General features: G+C 32.8%; 1 protein-coding gene and 1 long non-coding RNA gene across 4 annotated transcripts in view; both read right to left on the reverse strand.

Annotated features, from left to right (window-relative positions):
- The window catches only part of LOC146998293 (uncharacterized), a 57,972-nt gene extending 47,113 nt beyond the window's left edge, over positions 1–10,859 (reverse strand). Inside the window, exons 1-2 of one of the 2 annotated variants that reach the window (XR_015040425.1) lie at positions 10,509–10,859; positions 4,741–5,100 (exon numbers count right to left, since the gene is read on the reverse strand). This is a non-coding gene — a long non-coding RNA (uncharacterized LOC146998293). The remainder of the gene's footprint in view (positions 1–4,740; positions 5,101–10,508) is intronic. The other variant, XR_015040426.1, reaches the window with a different exon arrangement.
- Positions 10,860–16,356: 5,497 nt separating this feature from the next.
- Positions 16,357–17,145, reverse strand: part of LOC118198365 (uncharacterized) — a 73,807-nt gene continuing 73,018 nt past the window's right edge. For both annotated transcript variants that reach the window (XM_085813936.1, XM_085813935.1), the window contains exon 9: positions 16,357–16,630. The gene's annotated coding sequence lies outside the window, so the exon portion shown is untranslated. The remainder of the gene's footprint in view (positions 16,631–17,145) is intronic.

Below are 17,145 nucleotides of genomic sequence, written 5' to 3' on the forward strand. Positions count from 1 at the left end.
TACGATACGCCCGGCTGCGGTAACATAGCTTCCCCGAAAAGCGAGTTTAGGGTTACCAGAAAGTGGCAAAGCAAGACAGGATTGCCAGATTTGATGTGAAATCGTCCATTTGGCGACAAAATTGGTTATATGCCATAGACGGAGCGAGAACATTTTAGAACGAATTCTTACCGGTTTTTCCCAAAATGTTCTCGAAGGCAGATCAAAAGCTGTATAAACCCTGCTTGTACGCGGAGTAGCAGTTTATCGTGAAAGTATCTTGTGTGTGTTGAGTTCAGAGCGATCGACCGAGTCGGAAGCTGTACTTTTAGTACTTTGCCGTGAAGATGTCTTCACCGTCATGACTGAAGGCTGTATTTGCTGATTGTTTAAGCGTCTCCAAATCTACGAAACCGTAGAATGGAACAGATTTTAATCTTTGCTAACCAGAGCTGTGAAGTCAAAGTCGGAATCGGAGTCGATAAACTGCTACTCTGCGTACAGGCAGGATTTATATCGCTTTTGACCTGCCTTCGAGAACATTCTGGAGCAACCGGTAAGAATTCGTATTAGAATGTTCTCGCTCCGTCTATGGCATATCGCCAATTTTGAGGTCAAACATCGCCAAACGGGTGATTTCGGGCCAAGTTTGGCAATCCTGTCTTTCCTTGCCAGTTTCTGGCAACCCTAAACACTCTTTTGCGAGGTAGCTATCTTACTGCGGCTGGGCATTTCGTAACACTACTATTTAAAATTCCTTTACATTTCGGAAAAATTTAAAGTATATAGATGATTTATAGTCCTTAAACACACTTTAAATAAATAGATAATTTAGAGTCTTAAAATTTATGAGAATATATTTAAGAAGTCATATAACTGTAAACACAACAGAAGACATTTTATACCTTTATATTAAAATTCGATTTCTTTTAAGCATTTTTAATTAAATTTCATGTAAAATTTAACTTTAGAATAGGAGTTGGGGTAAAAAATATTTCTAAGGTTTGGTCATACAAAGAGCCAGTTTACACTGTTTGTATTTGCATTTCAGGAAGCGATGACGATCAGAATGTTTTATATCAATGTCTTACTCTATAATTTTTATTTTTATTTATTACGTGCTCCGCCCTTAGGCACTACACGGAAAGGGAGGGATGCCCCGTGGAGGTCTTTTTAAGGGAAACTGGCTCGTATCCACGTTACAGATGGGGAAAACCACGAAAACGCCCATGCAGCCAGCCCGTTCGCCGGGACTCGAACCCCGGAACAAACTACCAGTGTTCAGCGGCTTTTACCGCTCGGCCGCTGGTGGGCATGTCTTACTCTGGAAAAGTGATTTTCAAACTGGCAGCCCACCGACCACATGCGGCTTCTGAAGTAAATTTATGCGAATAGCAATGCATTTCAGTTCTGTATATTTTGCAAATACAGTGTTGCAAAGATTTCAAGTTTTTCAGTTATTTGAAGTCAGAGTTTATATTGTTTTCATTTCCATTAAAAACAGTCATAAATAACACCAAAAAAAGTTTAAAATGGAACTAATTCACTTTCAGTATAATATGAAATTTACTCAAACATTTGAAAATATAAATTTTTCTAACATTTAATTCATGCATCTCAAGACATCTGATGTGGATACCACATAACATCCTTGTATGGTCTATTAAATTATACACACTTTTGTTGCATTTCATTTAAACTTAGTTCCTCGAATTTCATTAAAGATATATTTCTCATTTAATTAATTAAGTTGTCACCACGCGGCAAGACAAAAATACGTAAAACTTTTAAATATCTTCATTAAAAATTGAAAAAATATAGAAAAACATAAAACATCAAATACAGTTAAAACAATTTTATTTTTTTTTTTTTTTTTTTTTTTCAATTAGAATTACAGTTTCTAAGTAAAAACAAGCAATTCCGCCAGCGAGCAAAAAGACATATTTTTTGGTGCACAAAACTGAAAATTTACTTTTGGTCCCACTCCGCAAAAAGACACTGAAGTTAGTTCACAAATTGACGTAATTTAGTTCTACTAAGAGTTTCAAATGTAAACAAACATGGCTGCTCCTTTAGGCTTAGCCGCACTTAAACAACTTTTAAATTGCTCATAATTCTACAACTATTGCGTGAAAATTAACTTAAGACATAAATACCTTAATCGGAACATAAGAACAACATACTTCAATAATTTTTAAAGCAAAAAAATAATAATTTACTAGCACATTAGAATTAATAAAAACTGAGCCGAGTAAAAGAGTAGATATATATATATATAGAGAGAGAGAGATTTGTATACTTTTGGTACCGCCGATTGCAAACAAAACTTCAGGTGCATAACTACAAGTTATATCAATTCTATATACAAAATTTCAACTTCCTGAGGCCACTCGTTGTTTAGCTAAGGGAGATACATACGTACGTACGTCCAGACGTCACGAAAATCTCTTTTGAATCCATTTTAAATACATTTTACAATCCGTTTTGGGGAAAAGAATCCTTTATCCTATCCTTACGTACAGATATCACACAAAAATATCGTTAAATTGCATTCGATAGTGGTCAAAATGGATATTTTCGTTGAAATATGATACCCGAAATTTTTCGCGATGGCAATACTTTTTTTTACTTCGTATAGAGAAGTAAATAAGCTATGTGGCGAATTTTCGAACTAAGAATAATTGCTTTGTTTGGAAATATATTTATATGGGAACAGCTTTTTTTCACAGTTGGAAATTAATAAGAAATCGAGTGACTGATGAACATTTAAAAACCGTGACGAAGATAATTTCTATGAATTTCTCTCCAAGACTACGAGCATAATCAGAATGGAAATGCTATCATGTGTCAAGCTGTAGTAAGAAATAAATAAGTTTATAATTGTTTACGTACAAACATGCGTACTTTTATTTATGCTTCGAAGAAAATTTTAGCAAATAAGAGAAAAAGACTAGCTTGCTAGGATTAATTCTCAATTTTGTCCCACCTGGTAAATATTCTTTGAAAACATAGGAAGTGTTCATAATTTTTTTTTTATTTTTAGTTTAGAATAAAGTAATTATTTAGTGATTAAAAATTAATTGCAAGAAATGTCAGTTTAAGGGTTTAGTATTTAGCTGCTAATTGCTTTAAAGTGTAACCAACAAAAAATTTTTACCGAAATTATATATAAATTTCTATTTTTTCCCTTTGCGATATTATTAACATTACGATTTGAAAAATATTTAGTAGAGGTAATTTAAAATTTACTTTAAGTATTTTTTAATTAATAAAAATTTTTTGTTAAAAAACAAAATTCTGGTTTCAAACCATACATTCGGCCGGCATGCAATTTGAGTTTGAGGCCACTACTCTGGAAAGTGTTATGCCATAATATTTTTTTTATTTTAATTTTTTATCAGAATCAATGATATCAATTTATTAACTGTAAACTCAAAGAATTTGATTTTTTCCCCCCATAATGGTGGTTACTAGCCATTTTGAGGCGTTCACCACTACTAACGCCAGAAGAATGCCCAGCCGGTATAGTGGTTAACCCTAACTGCCGTAGCCATGGACCCGGTTTCGAATCCCGGAGAAGGCATAGTTGTAACTGTCCACCCCTTCATGGGAGGCAACGGTGGCCACGTATTTAGGTACTTCCATCATGAAATGGCCACCACTTTCGGGCTGTGTAGTGAGTCAAAGCTAATGGGTATTAAATAAAGTATTCGGCCATTTAAAAAACACTAAGGCCAGAAGTAAGGAAGAAGATCGTTTTATTATGGAGGCACCTAATAGACGCACATCTTTATCTCCTGTTAGTAGCCCACAAACTTTGAAATTTTGTATATGGGACAGCTATAGCGTGCAGTTGTGCATTTCCTTTTCTGGTTGCAGTCGGCTGCACCAAACGTATACAAATACATCTATACCCAATCTGTTATCCGGATCGGTGAGCTCAATATGTTTATTCTTATAAAAAATGTTGGTAAATTATGCATTTTTTGATTTAAAATTGATTGAATTATGTTGTTCTTATATTCCAGTTAAGGTTTTCATGCGTTCATTTAATCTGCATGCAATAGTTATTGAATTATCAACAATTTAAAAGTTTATGTGATACTAATCCTAAAGAGGCCGCCATTTGTTTGTATTTGAAACTCTTATTAAAATAGTGAATTAAGTCAATTTGTGTACCAACTTCAGTATCTTTTTACCGAGTGGGACCAGAAGTAAATGTTCAGTTGTGTGCACGGAAAAATCTGTCTTCCTGCCCGCTGGACGAATTGCTTGTTTTTACGTAGAAACTGTAATTTTAATAGTAGAAAAAAAAATTTAGCTCTTTTAACTGTATTTGGTGGTTAGGTTTTCTGTATTTTTCTATTTTTAATGAAGATGCTTTGAGTTTTAATGCATTTTTGTCTTGCTAAGTGAGAATGAAAAATACATCTCTAATGAAATAAGTTTAAACAAAATGCAGGAAAATATGTGTATTATTTAATAAGCTGTACAAGGAAGTTACATGGTGTCCTTTTAGCGCAGTTAAAAGTACCAAATGAAAATTAAGGTATTAATATCTGAATATACCAAGCAATATATAAAGTCGTCATTTCATTTTTAATAGAATATTTATCTGAAAAATAAGATAATATTTAAATTTGTCCAAAATGTAAAGAGAATTATTAACTCTTTGTTGAAAGTGCTATTAATGAAATATAAAAGAATTTAAAAAATTTTGATGGGAACATGTGAAATACATGGAAGACTTTGCATACTCACTACTATTCATAATAAGGCAATTTTTATATTTCCCATAATTTGGATCCATCTTTCTCGTGTTATGAACAGGATTCTCAAGACATAAGTACCCAAAATATTTTTATTAAAATTGATACTTTGCTTTGAAACAACAGAAATACAGAAAGTAAGCAGTACTTTTACTCAAGATACGTCCATTAAAACCATTAAAATACTTTTAACAAATCAAATGCTCTTTGGACAAGTCTTTGAAAGGAGTTCCTCTCAGATACGGAGGTCTTCTGCAAATCGCATCTTTTAAATTTTGCAGCACAATGGTGTTTTGGCTCAAAGTTGAATTCTTCAGCCAGCGTAATCGACAGTCACAGTATAAAGGAAAATCTAAAAGCAAAAAATAATAATTTAGAATTTAAATCTACATTAAACGACATAATTTTACCAATAGCAAGTATTACAAAAAAAATTAATGTGGGATGACATCGTTTATTATAATCGGATGACGCGACAAGCTGTGAGAATAAATCTTTTACTTTTTTCGATGATGGAAGTCAGACGATTCCGCCATTAAGACGATGACGCGACTGAAAGATGTTTACATGAAAAAGACAGTCGATTCTCTTCATCTGTATATATCATCTATGTAAATTCATCTATTTCCTTCTACGTATGTAATTACTTTGTAGTTTGTTGCAACTATTCATGTTTCATTAAATATTCAAGTTTTACATAAATCGGATTAGTTTATTAGCCCCTAGACAGCCACCTAAGAAGTAAGTTTATAGACATCATATTCCTAGACAGTAAGTACCGATTCTACATTAATAAATATAAAAATTTGAATCTGCTAACTATTACTGTTAAACTGTTTATATATGTGAGTTCGTTATTATTTAATATCGAAACATTAACAACATTCATATGATCGCCTCAGAAACTATGTTTAGAAGAAGAAAATCTATACAAATTCTATGCAATTCATCGTTACCTTTTGGCATCAGAAATTTTGCTAGTTAAGATGAAAAACATTTTAAGTAATTATTTAATGATAATATTGTTACGATACGCCCGGCTGCGGTAACATAGCTTCCCCGAAAAGCGAGTTTAGGGTTACCAGAAAGTGGCAAAGCAAGACAGGATCGCCAGATTTGATGTGAAATCGTCCATTTGGCGACAAAATTGGTTATATGCCATAGACGGAGCGAGAACATTTTAGAACGAATTCTTACCGGTTTTTCCCAAAATGTTCTCGAAGGCAGATCAAAAGCTGTATAAACCCTGCTTGTACGCGGAGTAGCAGTTTATCGTGAAAGTATCTTGTGTGTGTTGAGTTCAGAGCGATCGACCGAGTCGGAAGCTGTACTTTTAGTACTTTGCCGTGAAGATGTCTTCACCGTCATGACTGAAGGCTGTATTTGCTGATTGTTTAAGCGTCTCCAAATCTACGAAACCGTAGAATGGAACAGATTTTAATCTTTGCTAACCAGAGCTGTGAAGTCAAAGTCGGAATCGGAGTCGATAAACTGCTACTCTGCGTACAGGCAGGATTTATATCGCTTTTGACCTGCCTTCGAGAACATTCTGGAGCAACCGGTAAGAATTCGTATTAGAATGTTCTCGCTCTGTCTATGGCATATCGCCAATTTTGAGGTCAAACATCGCCAAACGGGTGATTTCGGGCCAAGTTTGGCAATCCTGTCTTTCCTTGCCAGTTTCTGGCAACCCTAAACACTCTTTTGCGAGGTAGCTATCTTACTGCGGCTGGGCATTTCGTAACACTACTATTTAAAATTCCTTTACATTTCGGAAAAATTTAAAGTATATAGATGATTTATAGTCCTTAAACACACTTTAAATAAATAGATAATTTAGAGTCTTAAAATTTATGAGAATATATTTAAGAAGTCATATAACTGTAAACACAACAGAAGACATTTTATACCTTTATATTAAAATTCGATTTCTTTTAAGCATTTTTAATTAAATTTCATGTAAAATTTAACTTTAGAATAGGAGTTGGGGTAAAAAATATTTCTAAGGTTTGGTCATACAAAGAGCCAGTTTACACTGTTTGTATTTGCATTTCAGGAAGCGATGACGATCAGAATGTTTTATATCAATGTCTTACTCTATAATTTTTATTTTTATTTATTACGTGCTCCGCCCTTAGGCACTACACGGAAAGGGAGGGATGCCCCGTGGAGGTCTTTTTAAGGGAAACTGGCTCGTATCCACGTTACAGATGGGGAAAACCACGAAAACGCCCATGCAGCCAGCCCGTTCGCCGGGACTCGAACCCCGGAACAAACTACCAGTGTTCAGCGGCTTTTACCGCTCGGCCGCTGGTGGGCATGTCTTACTCTGGAAAAGTGATTTTCAAACTGGCAGCCCACCGACCACATGCGGCTTCTGAAGTAAATTTATGCGAATAGCAATGCATTTCAGTTCTGTATATTTTGCAAATACAGTGTTGCAAAGATTTCAAGTTTTTCAGTTATTTGAAGTCAGAGTTTATATTGTTTTCATTTCCATTAAAAACAGTCATAAATAACACCAAAAAAAGTTTAAAATGGAACTAATTCACTTTCAGTATAATATGAAATTTACTCAAACATTTGAAAATATAAATTTTTCTAACATTTAATTCATGCATCTCAAGACATCTGATGTGGATACCACATAACATCCTTGTATGGTCTATTAAATTATACACACTTTTGTTGCATTTCATTTAAACTTAGTTCCTCGAATTTCATTAAAGATATATTTCTCATTTAATTAATTAAGTTGTCACCACGCGGCAAGACAAAAATACGTAAAACTTTTAAATATCTTCATTAAAAATTGAAAAAATATAGAAAAACATAAAACATCAAATACAGTTAAAACAATTTTATTTTTTTTTTTTTTTTCCAATTAGAATTACAGTTTCTAAGTAAAAACAAGCAATTCCGCCAGCGAGCAAAAAGACATATTTTTTGGTGCACAAAACTGAAAATTTACTTTTGGTCCCACTCCGCAAAAAGACACTGAAGTTAGTTCACAAATTGACGTAATTTAGTTCTACTAAGAGTTTCAAATGTAAACAAACATGGCTGCTCCTTTAGGCTTAGCCGCACTTAAACAACTTTTAAATTGCTCATAATTCTACAACTATTGCGTGAAAATTAACTTAAGACATAAATACCTTAATCGGAACATAAGAACAACATACTTCAATAATTTTTAAAGCAAAAAAATAATAATTTACTAGCACATTAGAATTAATAAAAACTGAGCCGAGTAAAAGAGTAGATATATATATAGAGAGAGAGAGAGAGATTTGTATACTTTTGGTACCGCCGATTGCAAACAAAACTTCAGGTGCATAACTACAAGTTATATCAATTCTATATACAAAATTTCAACTTCCTGAGGCCACTCGTTGTTTAGCTAAGGGAGATACATACGTACGTACGTCCAGACGTCACGAAAATCTCTTTTGAATCCATTTTAAATACATTTTACAATCCGTTTTGGGGAAAAGAATCCTTTATCCTATCCTTACGTACAGATATCACACAAAAATATCGTTAAATTGCATTCGATAGTGGTCAAAATGGATATTTTCGTTGAAATATGATACCCGAAATTTTTCGCGATGGCAATACTTTTTTTTACTTCGTATAGAGAAGTAAATAAGCTATGTGGCGAATTTTCGAACTAAGAATAATTGCTTTGTTTGGAAATATATTTATATGGGAACAGCTTTTTTTCACAGTTGGAAATTAATAAGAAATCGAGTGACTGATGAACATTTAAAAACCGTGACGAAGATAATTTCTATGAATTTCTCTCCAAGACTACGAGCATAATCAGAATGGAAATGCTATCATGTGTCAAGCTGTAGTAAGAAATAAATAAGTTTATAATTGTTTACGTACAAACATGCGTACTTTTATTTATGCTTCGAAGAAAATTTTAGCAAATAAGAGAAAAAGACTAGCTTGCTAGGATTAATTCTCAATTTTGTCCCACCTGGTAAATATTCTTTGAAAACATAGGAAGTGTTCATAATTTTTTTTTTATTTTTAGTTTAGAATAAAGTAATTATTTAGTGATTAAAAATTAATTGCAAGAAATGTCAGTTTAAGGGTTTAGTATTTAGCTGCTAATTGCTTTAAAGTGTAACCAACAAAAAAGTTTTACAGAAATTATATATAAATTTCTATTTTTTCCCTTTGCGATATTATTAACATTACGATTTGAAAAATATTTAGTAGAGGTAATTTAAAATTTACTTTAAGTATTTTTTAATTAATAAAAATTTTTTGTTAAAAAACAAAATTCTGGTTTCAAACCATACATTCGGCCGGCATGCAATTTGAGTTTGAGGCCACTACTCTGGAAAGTGTTATGCCATAATATTTTTTTAATTTTAATTTTTTATCAGAATCAATGATATCAATTTATTAACTGTAAACTCAAAGAATTTGATTTTTTCCCCCCATAATGGTGGTTACTAGCCATTTTGAGGCGTTCACCACTACTAACGCCAGAAGAATGCCCAGCCGGTATAGTGGTTAACCCTAACTGCCGTAGCCATGGACCCGGTTTCGAATCCCGGAGAAGGCATAGTTGTAACTGTCCACCCCTTCATGGGAGGCAACGGTGGCCACGTATTTAGGTACTTCCATCATGAAATGGCCACCACTTTCGGGCTGTGTAGTGAGTCAAAGCTAATGGGTATTAAATAAAGTATTCGGCCATTTAAAAAACACTAAGGCCAGAAGTAAGGAAGAAGATCGTTTTATTATGGAGGCACCTAATAGACGCACATCTTTATCTCCTGTTAGTAGCCCACAAACTTTGAAATTTTGTATATGGGACAGCTATAGCGTGCAGTTGTGCATTTCCTTTTCTGGTTGCAGTCGGCTGCACCAAACGTATACAAATACATCTATACCCAATCTGTTATCCGGATCGGTGAGCTCAATATGTTTATTCTTATAAAAAATGTTGGTAAATTATGCATTTTTTGATTTAAAATTGATTGAATTATGTTGTTCTTATATTCCAGTTAAGGTTTTCATGCGTTCATTTAATCTGCATGCAATAGTTATTGAATTATCAACAATTTAAAAGTTTATGTGATACTAATCCTAAAGAGGCCGCCATTTGTTTGTATTTGAAACTCTTATTAAAATAGTGAATTAAGTCAATTTGTGTACCAACTTCAGTATCTTTTTACCGAGTGGGACCAGAAGTAAATGTTCAGTTGTGTGCACGGAAAAATCTGTCTTCCTGCCCGCTGGACGAATTGCTTGTTTTTACGTAGAAACTGTAATTTTAATAGTAGAAAAAAAAATTTAGCTCTTTTAACTGTATTTGGTGGTTAGGTTTTCTGTATTTTTCTATTTTTAATGAAGATGCTTTGAGTTTTAATGCATTTTTGTCTTGCTAAGTGAGAATGAAAAATACATCTCTAATGAAATAAGTTTAAACAAAATGCAGGAAAATATGTGTATTATTTAATAAGCTGTACAAGGAAGTTACATGGTGTCCTTTTAGCGCAGTTAAAAGTACCAAATGAAAATTAAGGTATTAATATCTGAATATACCAAGCAATATATAAGGTCGTCATTTCATTTTTAATAGAATATTTATCTGAAAAATAAGATAATATTTAAATTTGTCCAAAATGTAAAGAGAATTATTAACTCTTTGTTGAAAGTGCTATTAATGAAATATAAAAGAATTTAAAAAATTTTGATGGGAACATGTGAAATACATGGAAGACTTTGCATACTCACTACTATTCATAATAAGGCAATTTTTATATTTCCCATAATTTGGATCCATCTTTCTCGTGTTATGAACAGGATTCTCAAGACATAAGTACCCAAAATATTTTTATTAAAATTGATACTTTGCTTTGAAACAACAGAAATACAGAAAGTAAGCAGTACTTTTACTCAAGATACGTCCATTAAAACCATTAAAATACTTTTAACAAATCAAATGCTCTTTGGACAAGTCTTTGAAAGGAGTTCCTCTCAGATACGGAGGTCTTCTGCAAATCGCATGTTTTAAATTTTGCAGCACAATGGTGTTTTGGCTCAAAGTTGAATTCTTCAGCCAGCGTAATCGACAGTCACAGTATAAAGGAAAATCTAAAAGCAAAAAATAATAATTTAGAATTTAAATCTACATTAAACGACATAATTTTACCAATAGCAAGTATTACAAAAAAAATTAATGTGGGATGACATCGTTTATTATAATCGGATGACGCGACAAGCTGTGAGAATAAATCTTTTACTTTTTTCGATGATGGAAGTCAGACGATTCCGCCATTAAGACGATGACGCGACTGAAAGATGTTTACATGAAAAAGACAGTCGATTCTCTTCATCTGTATATATCATCTATGTAAATTCATCTATTTCCTTCTACGTATGTAATTACTTTGTAGTTTGTTGCAACTATTCATGTTTCATTAAATATTCAAGTTTTACATAAATCGGATTAGTTTATTAGCCCCTAGACAGCCACCTAAGAAGTAAGTTTATAGACATCATATTCCTAGACAGTAAGTACCGATTCTACATTAATAAATATAAAAATTTGAATCTGCTAACTATTACTGTTAAACTGTTTATATATGTGAGTTCGTTATTATTTAATATCGAAACATTAACAACATTCATATGATCGCCTCAGAAACTATGTTTAGAAGAAGAAAATCTATACAAATTCTATGCAATTCATCGTTACCTTTTGGCATCAGAAATTTTGCTAGTTAAGATGAAAAACATTTTAAGTAATTATTTAATGATAATATTGTTACGATACGCCCGGCTGCGGTAACATAGCTTCCCCGAAAAGCGAGTTTAGGGTTACCAGAAAGTGGCAAAGCAAGACAGGATTGCCAGATTTGATGTGAAATCGTCCATTTGGCGACAAAATTGGTTATATGCCATAGACGGAGCGAGAACATTTTAGAACGAATTCTTACCGGTTTTTCCCAAAATGTTCTCGAAGGCAGATCAAAAGCTGTATAAACCCTGCTTGTACGCGGAGTAGCAGTTTATCGTGAAAGTATCTTGTGTGTGTTGAGTTCAGAGCGATCGACCGAGTCGGAAGCTGTACTTTTAGTACTTTGCCGTGAAGATGTCTTCACCGTCATGACTGAAGGCTGTATTTGCTGATTGTTTAAGCGTCTCCAAATCTACGAAACCGTAGAATGGAACAGATTTTAATCTTTGCTAACCAGAGCTGTGAAGTCAAAGTCGGAATCGGAGTCGATAAACTGCTACTCTGCGTACAGGCAGGATTTATATCGCTTTTGACCTGCCTTCGAGAACATTCTGGAGCAACCGGTAAGAATTCGTATTAGAATGTTCTCGCTCCGTCTATGGCATATCGCCAATTTTGAGGTCAAACATCGCCAAACGGGTGATTTCGGGCCAAGTTTGGCAATCCTGTCTTTCCTTGCCAGTTTCTGGCAACCCTAAACACTCTTTTGCGAGGTAGCTATCTTACTGCGGCTGGGCATTTCGTAACACTACTATTTAAAATTCCTTTACATTTCGGAAAAATTTAAAGTATATAGATGATTTATAGTCCTTAAACACACTTTAAATAAATAGATAATTTAGAGTCTTAAAATTTATGAGAATATATTTAAGAAGTCATATAACTGTAAACACAACAGAAGACATTTTATACCTTTATATTAAAATTCGATTTCTTTTAAGCATTTTTAATTAAATTTCATGTAAAATTTAACTTTAGAATAGGAGTTGGGGTAAAAAATATTTCTAAGGTTTGGTCATACAAAGAGCCAGTTTACACTGTTTGTATTTGCATTTCAGGAAGCGATGACGATCAGAATGTTTTATATCAATGTCTTACTCTATAATTTTTATTTTTATTTATTACGTGCTCCGCCCTTAGGCACTACACGGAAAGGGAGGGATGCCCCGTGGAGGTCTTTTTAAGGGAAACTGGCTCGTATCCACGTTACAGATGGGGAAAACCACGAAAACGCCCATGCAGCCAGCCCGTTCGCCGGGACTCGAACCCCGGAACAAACTACCAGTGTTCAGCGGCTTTTACCGCTCGGCCGCTGGTGGGCATGTCTTACTCTGGAAAAGTGATTTTCAAACTGGCAGCCCACCGACCACATGCGGCTTCTGAAGTAAATTTATGCGAATAGCAATGCATTTCAGTTCTGTATATTTTGCAAATACAGTGTTGCAAAGATTTCAAGTTTTTCAGTTATTTGAAGTCAGAGTTTATATTGTTTTCATTTCCATTAAAAACAGTCATAAATAACACCAAAAAAAGTTTAAAATGGAACTAATTCACTTTCAGTATAATATGAAATTTACTCAAACATTTGAAAATATAAATTTTTCTAACATTTAATTCATGCATCTCAAGACATCTGATGTGGATACCACATAACATCCTTGTATGGTCTATTAAATTATACACACTTTTGTTGCATTTCATTTAAACTTAGTTCCTCGAATTTCATTAAAGATATATTTCTCATTTAATTAATTAAGTTGTCACCACGCGGCAAGACAAAAATACGTAAAACTTTTAAATATCTTCATTAAAAATTGAAAAAATATAGAAAAACATAAAACATCAAATACAGTTAAAACAATTTTATTTTTTTTTTTTTTTTTCAATTAGAATTACAGTTTCTAAGTAAAAACAAGCAATTTCGCCAGCGAGCAAAAAGACATATTTTTTGGTGCACAAAACTGAAAATTTACTTTTGGTCCCACTCCGCAAAAAGACACTGAAGTTAGTTCACAAATTGACGTAATTTAGTTCTACTAAGAGTTTCAAATGTAAACAAACATGGCTGCTCCTTTAGGCTTAGCCGCACTTAAACAACTTTTAAATTGCTCATAATTCTACAACTATTGCGTGAAAATTAACTTAAGACATAAATACCTTAATCGGAACATAAGAACAACATACTTCAATAATTTTTAAAGCAAAAAAATAATAATTTACTAGCACATTAGAATTAATAAAAACTGAGCCGAGTAAAAGAGTAGATATATATATATAGAGAGAGATTTGTATACTTTTGGTACCGCCGATTGCAAACAAAACTTCAGGTGCATAACTACAAGTTATATCAATTCTATATACAAAATTTCAACTTCCTGAGGCCACTCGTTGTTTAGCTAAGGGAGATACATACGTACGTACGTCCAGACGTCACGAAAATCTCTTTTGAATCCATTTTAAATACATTTTACAATCCGTTTTGGGGAAAAGAATCCTTTATCCTATCCTTACGTACAGATATCACACAAAAATATCGTTAAATTGCATTCGATAGTGGTCAAAATGGATATTTTCGTTGAAATATGATACCCGAAATTTTTCGCGATGGCAATACTTTTTTTTACTTCGTATAGAGAAGTAAATAAGCTATGTGGCGAATTTTCGAACTAAGAATAATTGCTTTGTTTGGAAATATATTTATATGGGAACAGCGTTTTTTCACAGTTGGAAATTAATAAGAAATCGAGTGACTGATGAACATTTAAAAACCGTGACGAAGATAATTTCTATGAATTTCTCTCCAAGACTACGAGCATAATCAGAATGGAAATGCTATCATGTGTCAAGCTGTAGTAAGAAATAAATAAGTTTATAATTGTTTACGTACAAACATGCGTACTTTTATTTATGCTTCGAAGAAAATTTTAGCAAATAAGAGAAAAAGACTAGCTTGCTAGGATTAATTCTCAATTTTGTCCCACCTGGTAAATATTCTTTGAAAACATAGGAAGTGTTCATAATTTTTTTTTTATTTTTAGTTTAGAATAAAGTAATTATTTAGTGATTAAAAATTAATTGCAAGAAATGTCAGTTTAAGGGTTTAGTATTTAGTTGCTAATTGCTTTAAAGTGTAACCAACAAAAAATTTTTACAGAAATTATATATAAATTTCTATTTTTTCCCTTTGCGATATTATTAACATTACGATTTGAAAAATATTTAGTAGAGGTAATTTAAAATTTACTTTAAGTATTTTTTAATTAATAAAAATTTTTTGTTAAAAAACAAAATTCTGGTTTCAAACCATACATTCGGCCGGCATGCAATTTGAGTTTGAGGCCACTACTCTGGAAAGTGTTATGCCATAATATTTTTTTAATTTTAATTTTTTATCAGAATCAATGATATCAATTTATTAACTGTAAACTCAAAGAATTTGATTTTTCCCCCCCATAATGGTGGTTACTAGCCATTTTGAGGCGTTCACCACTACTAACGCCAGAAGAATGCCCAGCCGGTATAGTGGTTAACCCTAACTGCCGTAGCCATGGACCCGGTTTCGAATCCCGGAGAAGGCATAGTTGTAACTGTCCACCCCTTCATGGGAGGCAACGGTGGCCACGTATTTAGGTACTTCCATCATGAAATGGCCACCACTTTCGGGCTGTGTAGTGAGTCAAAGCTAATGGGTATTAAATAAAGTATTCGGCCATTTAAAAAACACTAAGGCCAGAAGTAAGGAAGAAGATCGTTTTATTATGGAGGCACCTAATAGACGCACATCTTTATCTCCTGTTAGTAGCCCACAAACTTTGAAATTTTGTATATGGGACAGCTATAGCGTGCAGTTGTGCATTTCCTTTTCTGGTTGCAGTCGGCTGCACCAAACGTATACAAATACATCTATACTCAATCTGTTATCCGGATCGGTGAGCTCAATATGTTTATTCTTATAAAAAATGTTGGTAAATTATGCATTTTTTGATTTAAAATTGATTGAATTATGTTGTTCTTATATTCCAGTTAAGGTTTTCATGCGTTCATTTAATCTGCATGCAATAGTTATTGAATTATCAACAATTTAAAAGTTTATGTGATACTAATCCTAAAGAGGCCGCCATTTGTTTGTATTTGAAACTCTTATTAAAATAGTGAATTAAGTCAATTTGTGTACCAACTTCAGTATCTTTTTACCGAGTGGGACCAGAAGTAAATGTTCAGTTGTGTGCACGGAAAAATCTGTCTTCCTGCCCGCTGGACGAATTGCTTGTTTTTACGTAGAAACTGTAATTTTAATAGTAGAAAAAAAAATTTAGCTCTTTTAACTGTATTTGGTGGTTAGGTTTTCTGTATTTTTCTATTTTTAATGAAGATGCTTTGAGTTTTAATGCATTTTTGTCTTGCTAAGTGAGAATGAAAAATACATCTCTAATGAAATAAGTTTAAACAAAATGCAGGAAAATATGTGTATTATTTAATAAGCTGTACAAGGAAGTTACATGGTGTCCTTTTAGCGCAGTTAAAAGTACCAAATGAAAATTAAGGTATTAATATCTGAATATACCAAGCAATATATAAGGTCGTCATTTCATTTTTAATAGAATATTTATCTGAAAAATAAGATAATATTTAAATTTGTCCAAAATGTAAAGAGAATTATTAACTCTTTGTTGAAAGTGCTATTAATGAAATATAAAAGAATTTAAAAAATTTTGATGGGAACATGTGAAATACATGGAAGACTTTGCATACTCACTACTATTCATAATAAGGCAATTTTTATATTTCCCATAATTTGGATCCATCTTTCTCGTGTTATGAACAGGATTCTCAAGACATAAGTACCCAAAATATTTTTATTAAAATTGATACTTTGCTTTGAAACAACAGAAATACAGAAAGTAAGCAGTACTTTTACTCAAGATACGTCCATTAAAACCATTAAAATACTTTTAACAAATCAAATGCTCTTTGGACAAGTCTTTGAAAGGAGTTCCTCTCAGATACGGAGGTCTTCTGCAAATCGCATCTTTTAAATTTTGCAGCACAATGGTGTTTTGGCTCAAAGTTGAATTCTTCAGCCAGCGTAATCGACAGTCACAGTATAAAGGAAAATCTAAAAGCAAAAAATAATAATTTAGAATTTAAATCTACATTAAACGACATAATTTTACCAATAGCAAGTATTACAAAAAAAATTAATGTGGGATGACATCGTTTATTATAATCGGATGACGCGACAAGCTGTGAGAATAAATCTTTTACTTTTTTCGATGATGGAAGTCAGACGATTCCGCCATTAAGACGATGACGCGACTGAAAGATGTTTACATGAAAAAGACAGTCGATTCTCTTCATCTGTATATATCATCTATGTAAATTCATCTATTTCCTTCTACGTATGTAATTACTTTGTAGTTTGTTGCAACTATTCATGTTTCATTAAATATTCAAGTTTTACATAAATCGGATTAGTTTATTAGCCCCTAGACAGCCACCTAAGAAGTAAGTTTATAGACATCATATTCCTAGACAGTAAGTACCGATTCTACATTAATAAATATAAAAATTTGAATCTGCTAACTATTACTGTTAAACTGTTTATATATGTGAGTTCGTTATTATTTAATA

Source organism: Stegodyphus dumicola, chromosome 3 (genome assembly GCF_044657685.1).
Source record: "Stegodyphus dumicola isolate Sdum_Otavi_A_Nest chromosome 3, ASM4465768v1".
NCBI lineage: Eukaryota > Metazoa > Arthropoda > Arachnida > Araneae > Eresidae > Stegodyphus > Stegodyphus dumicola.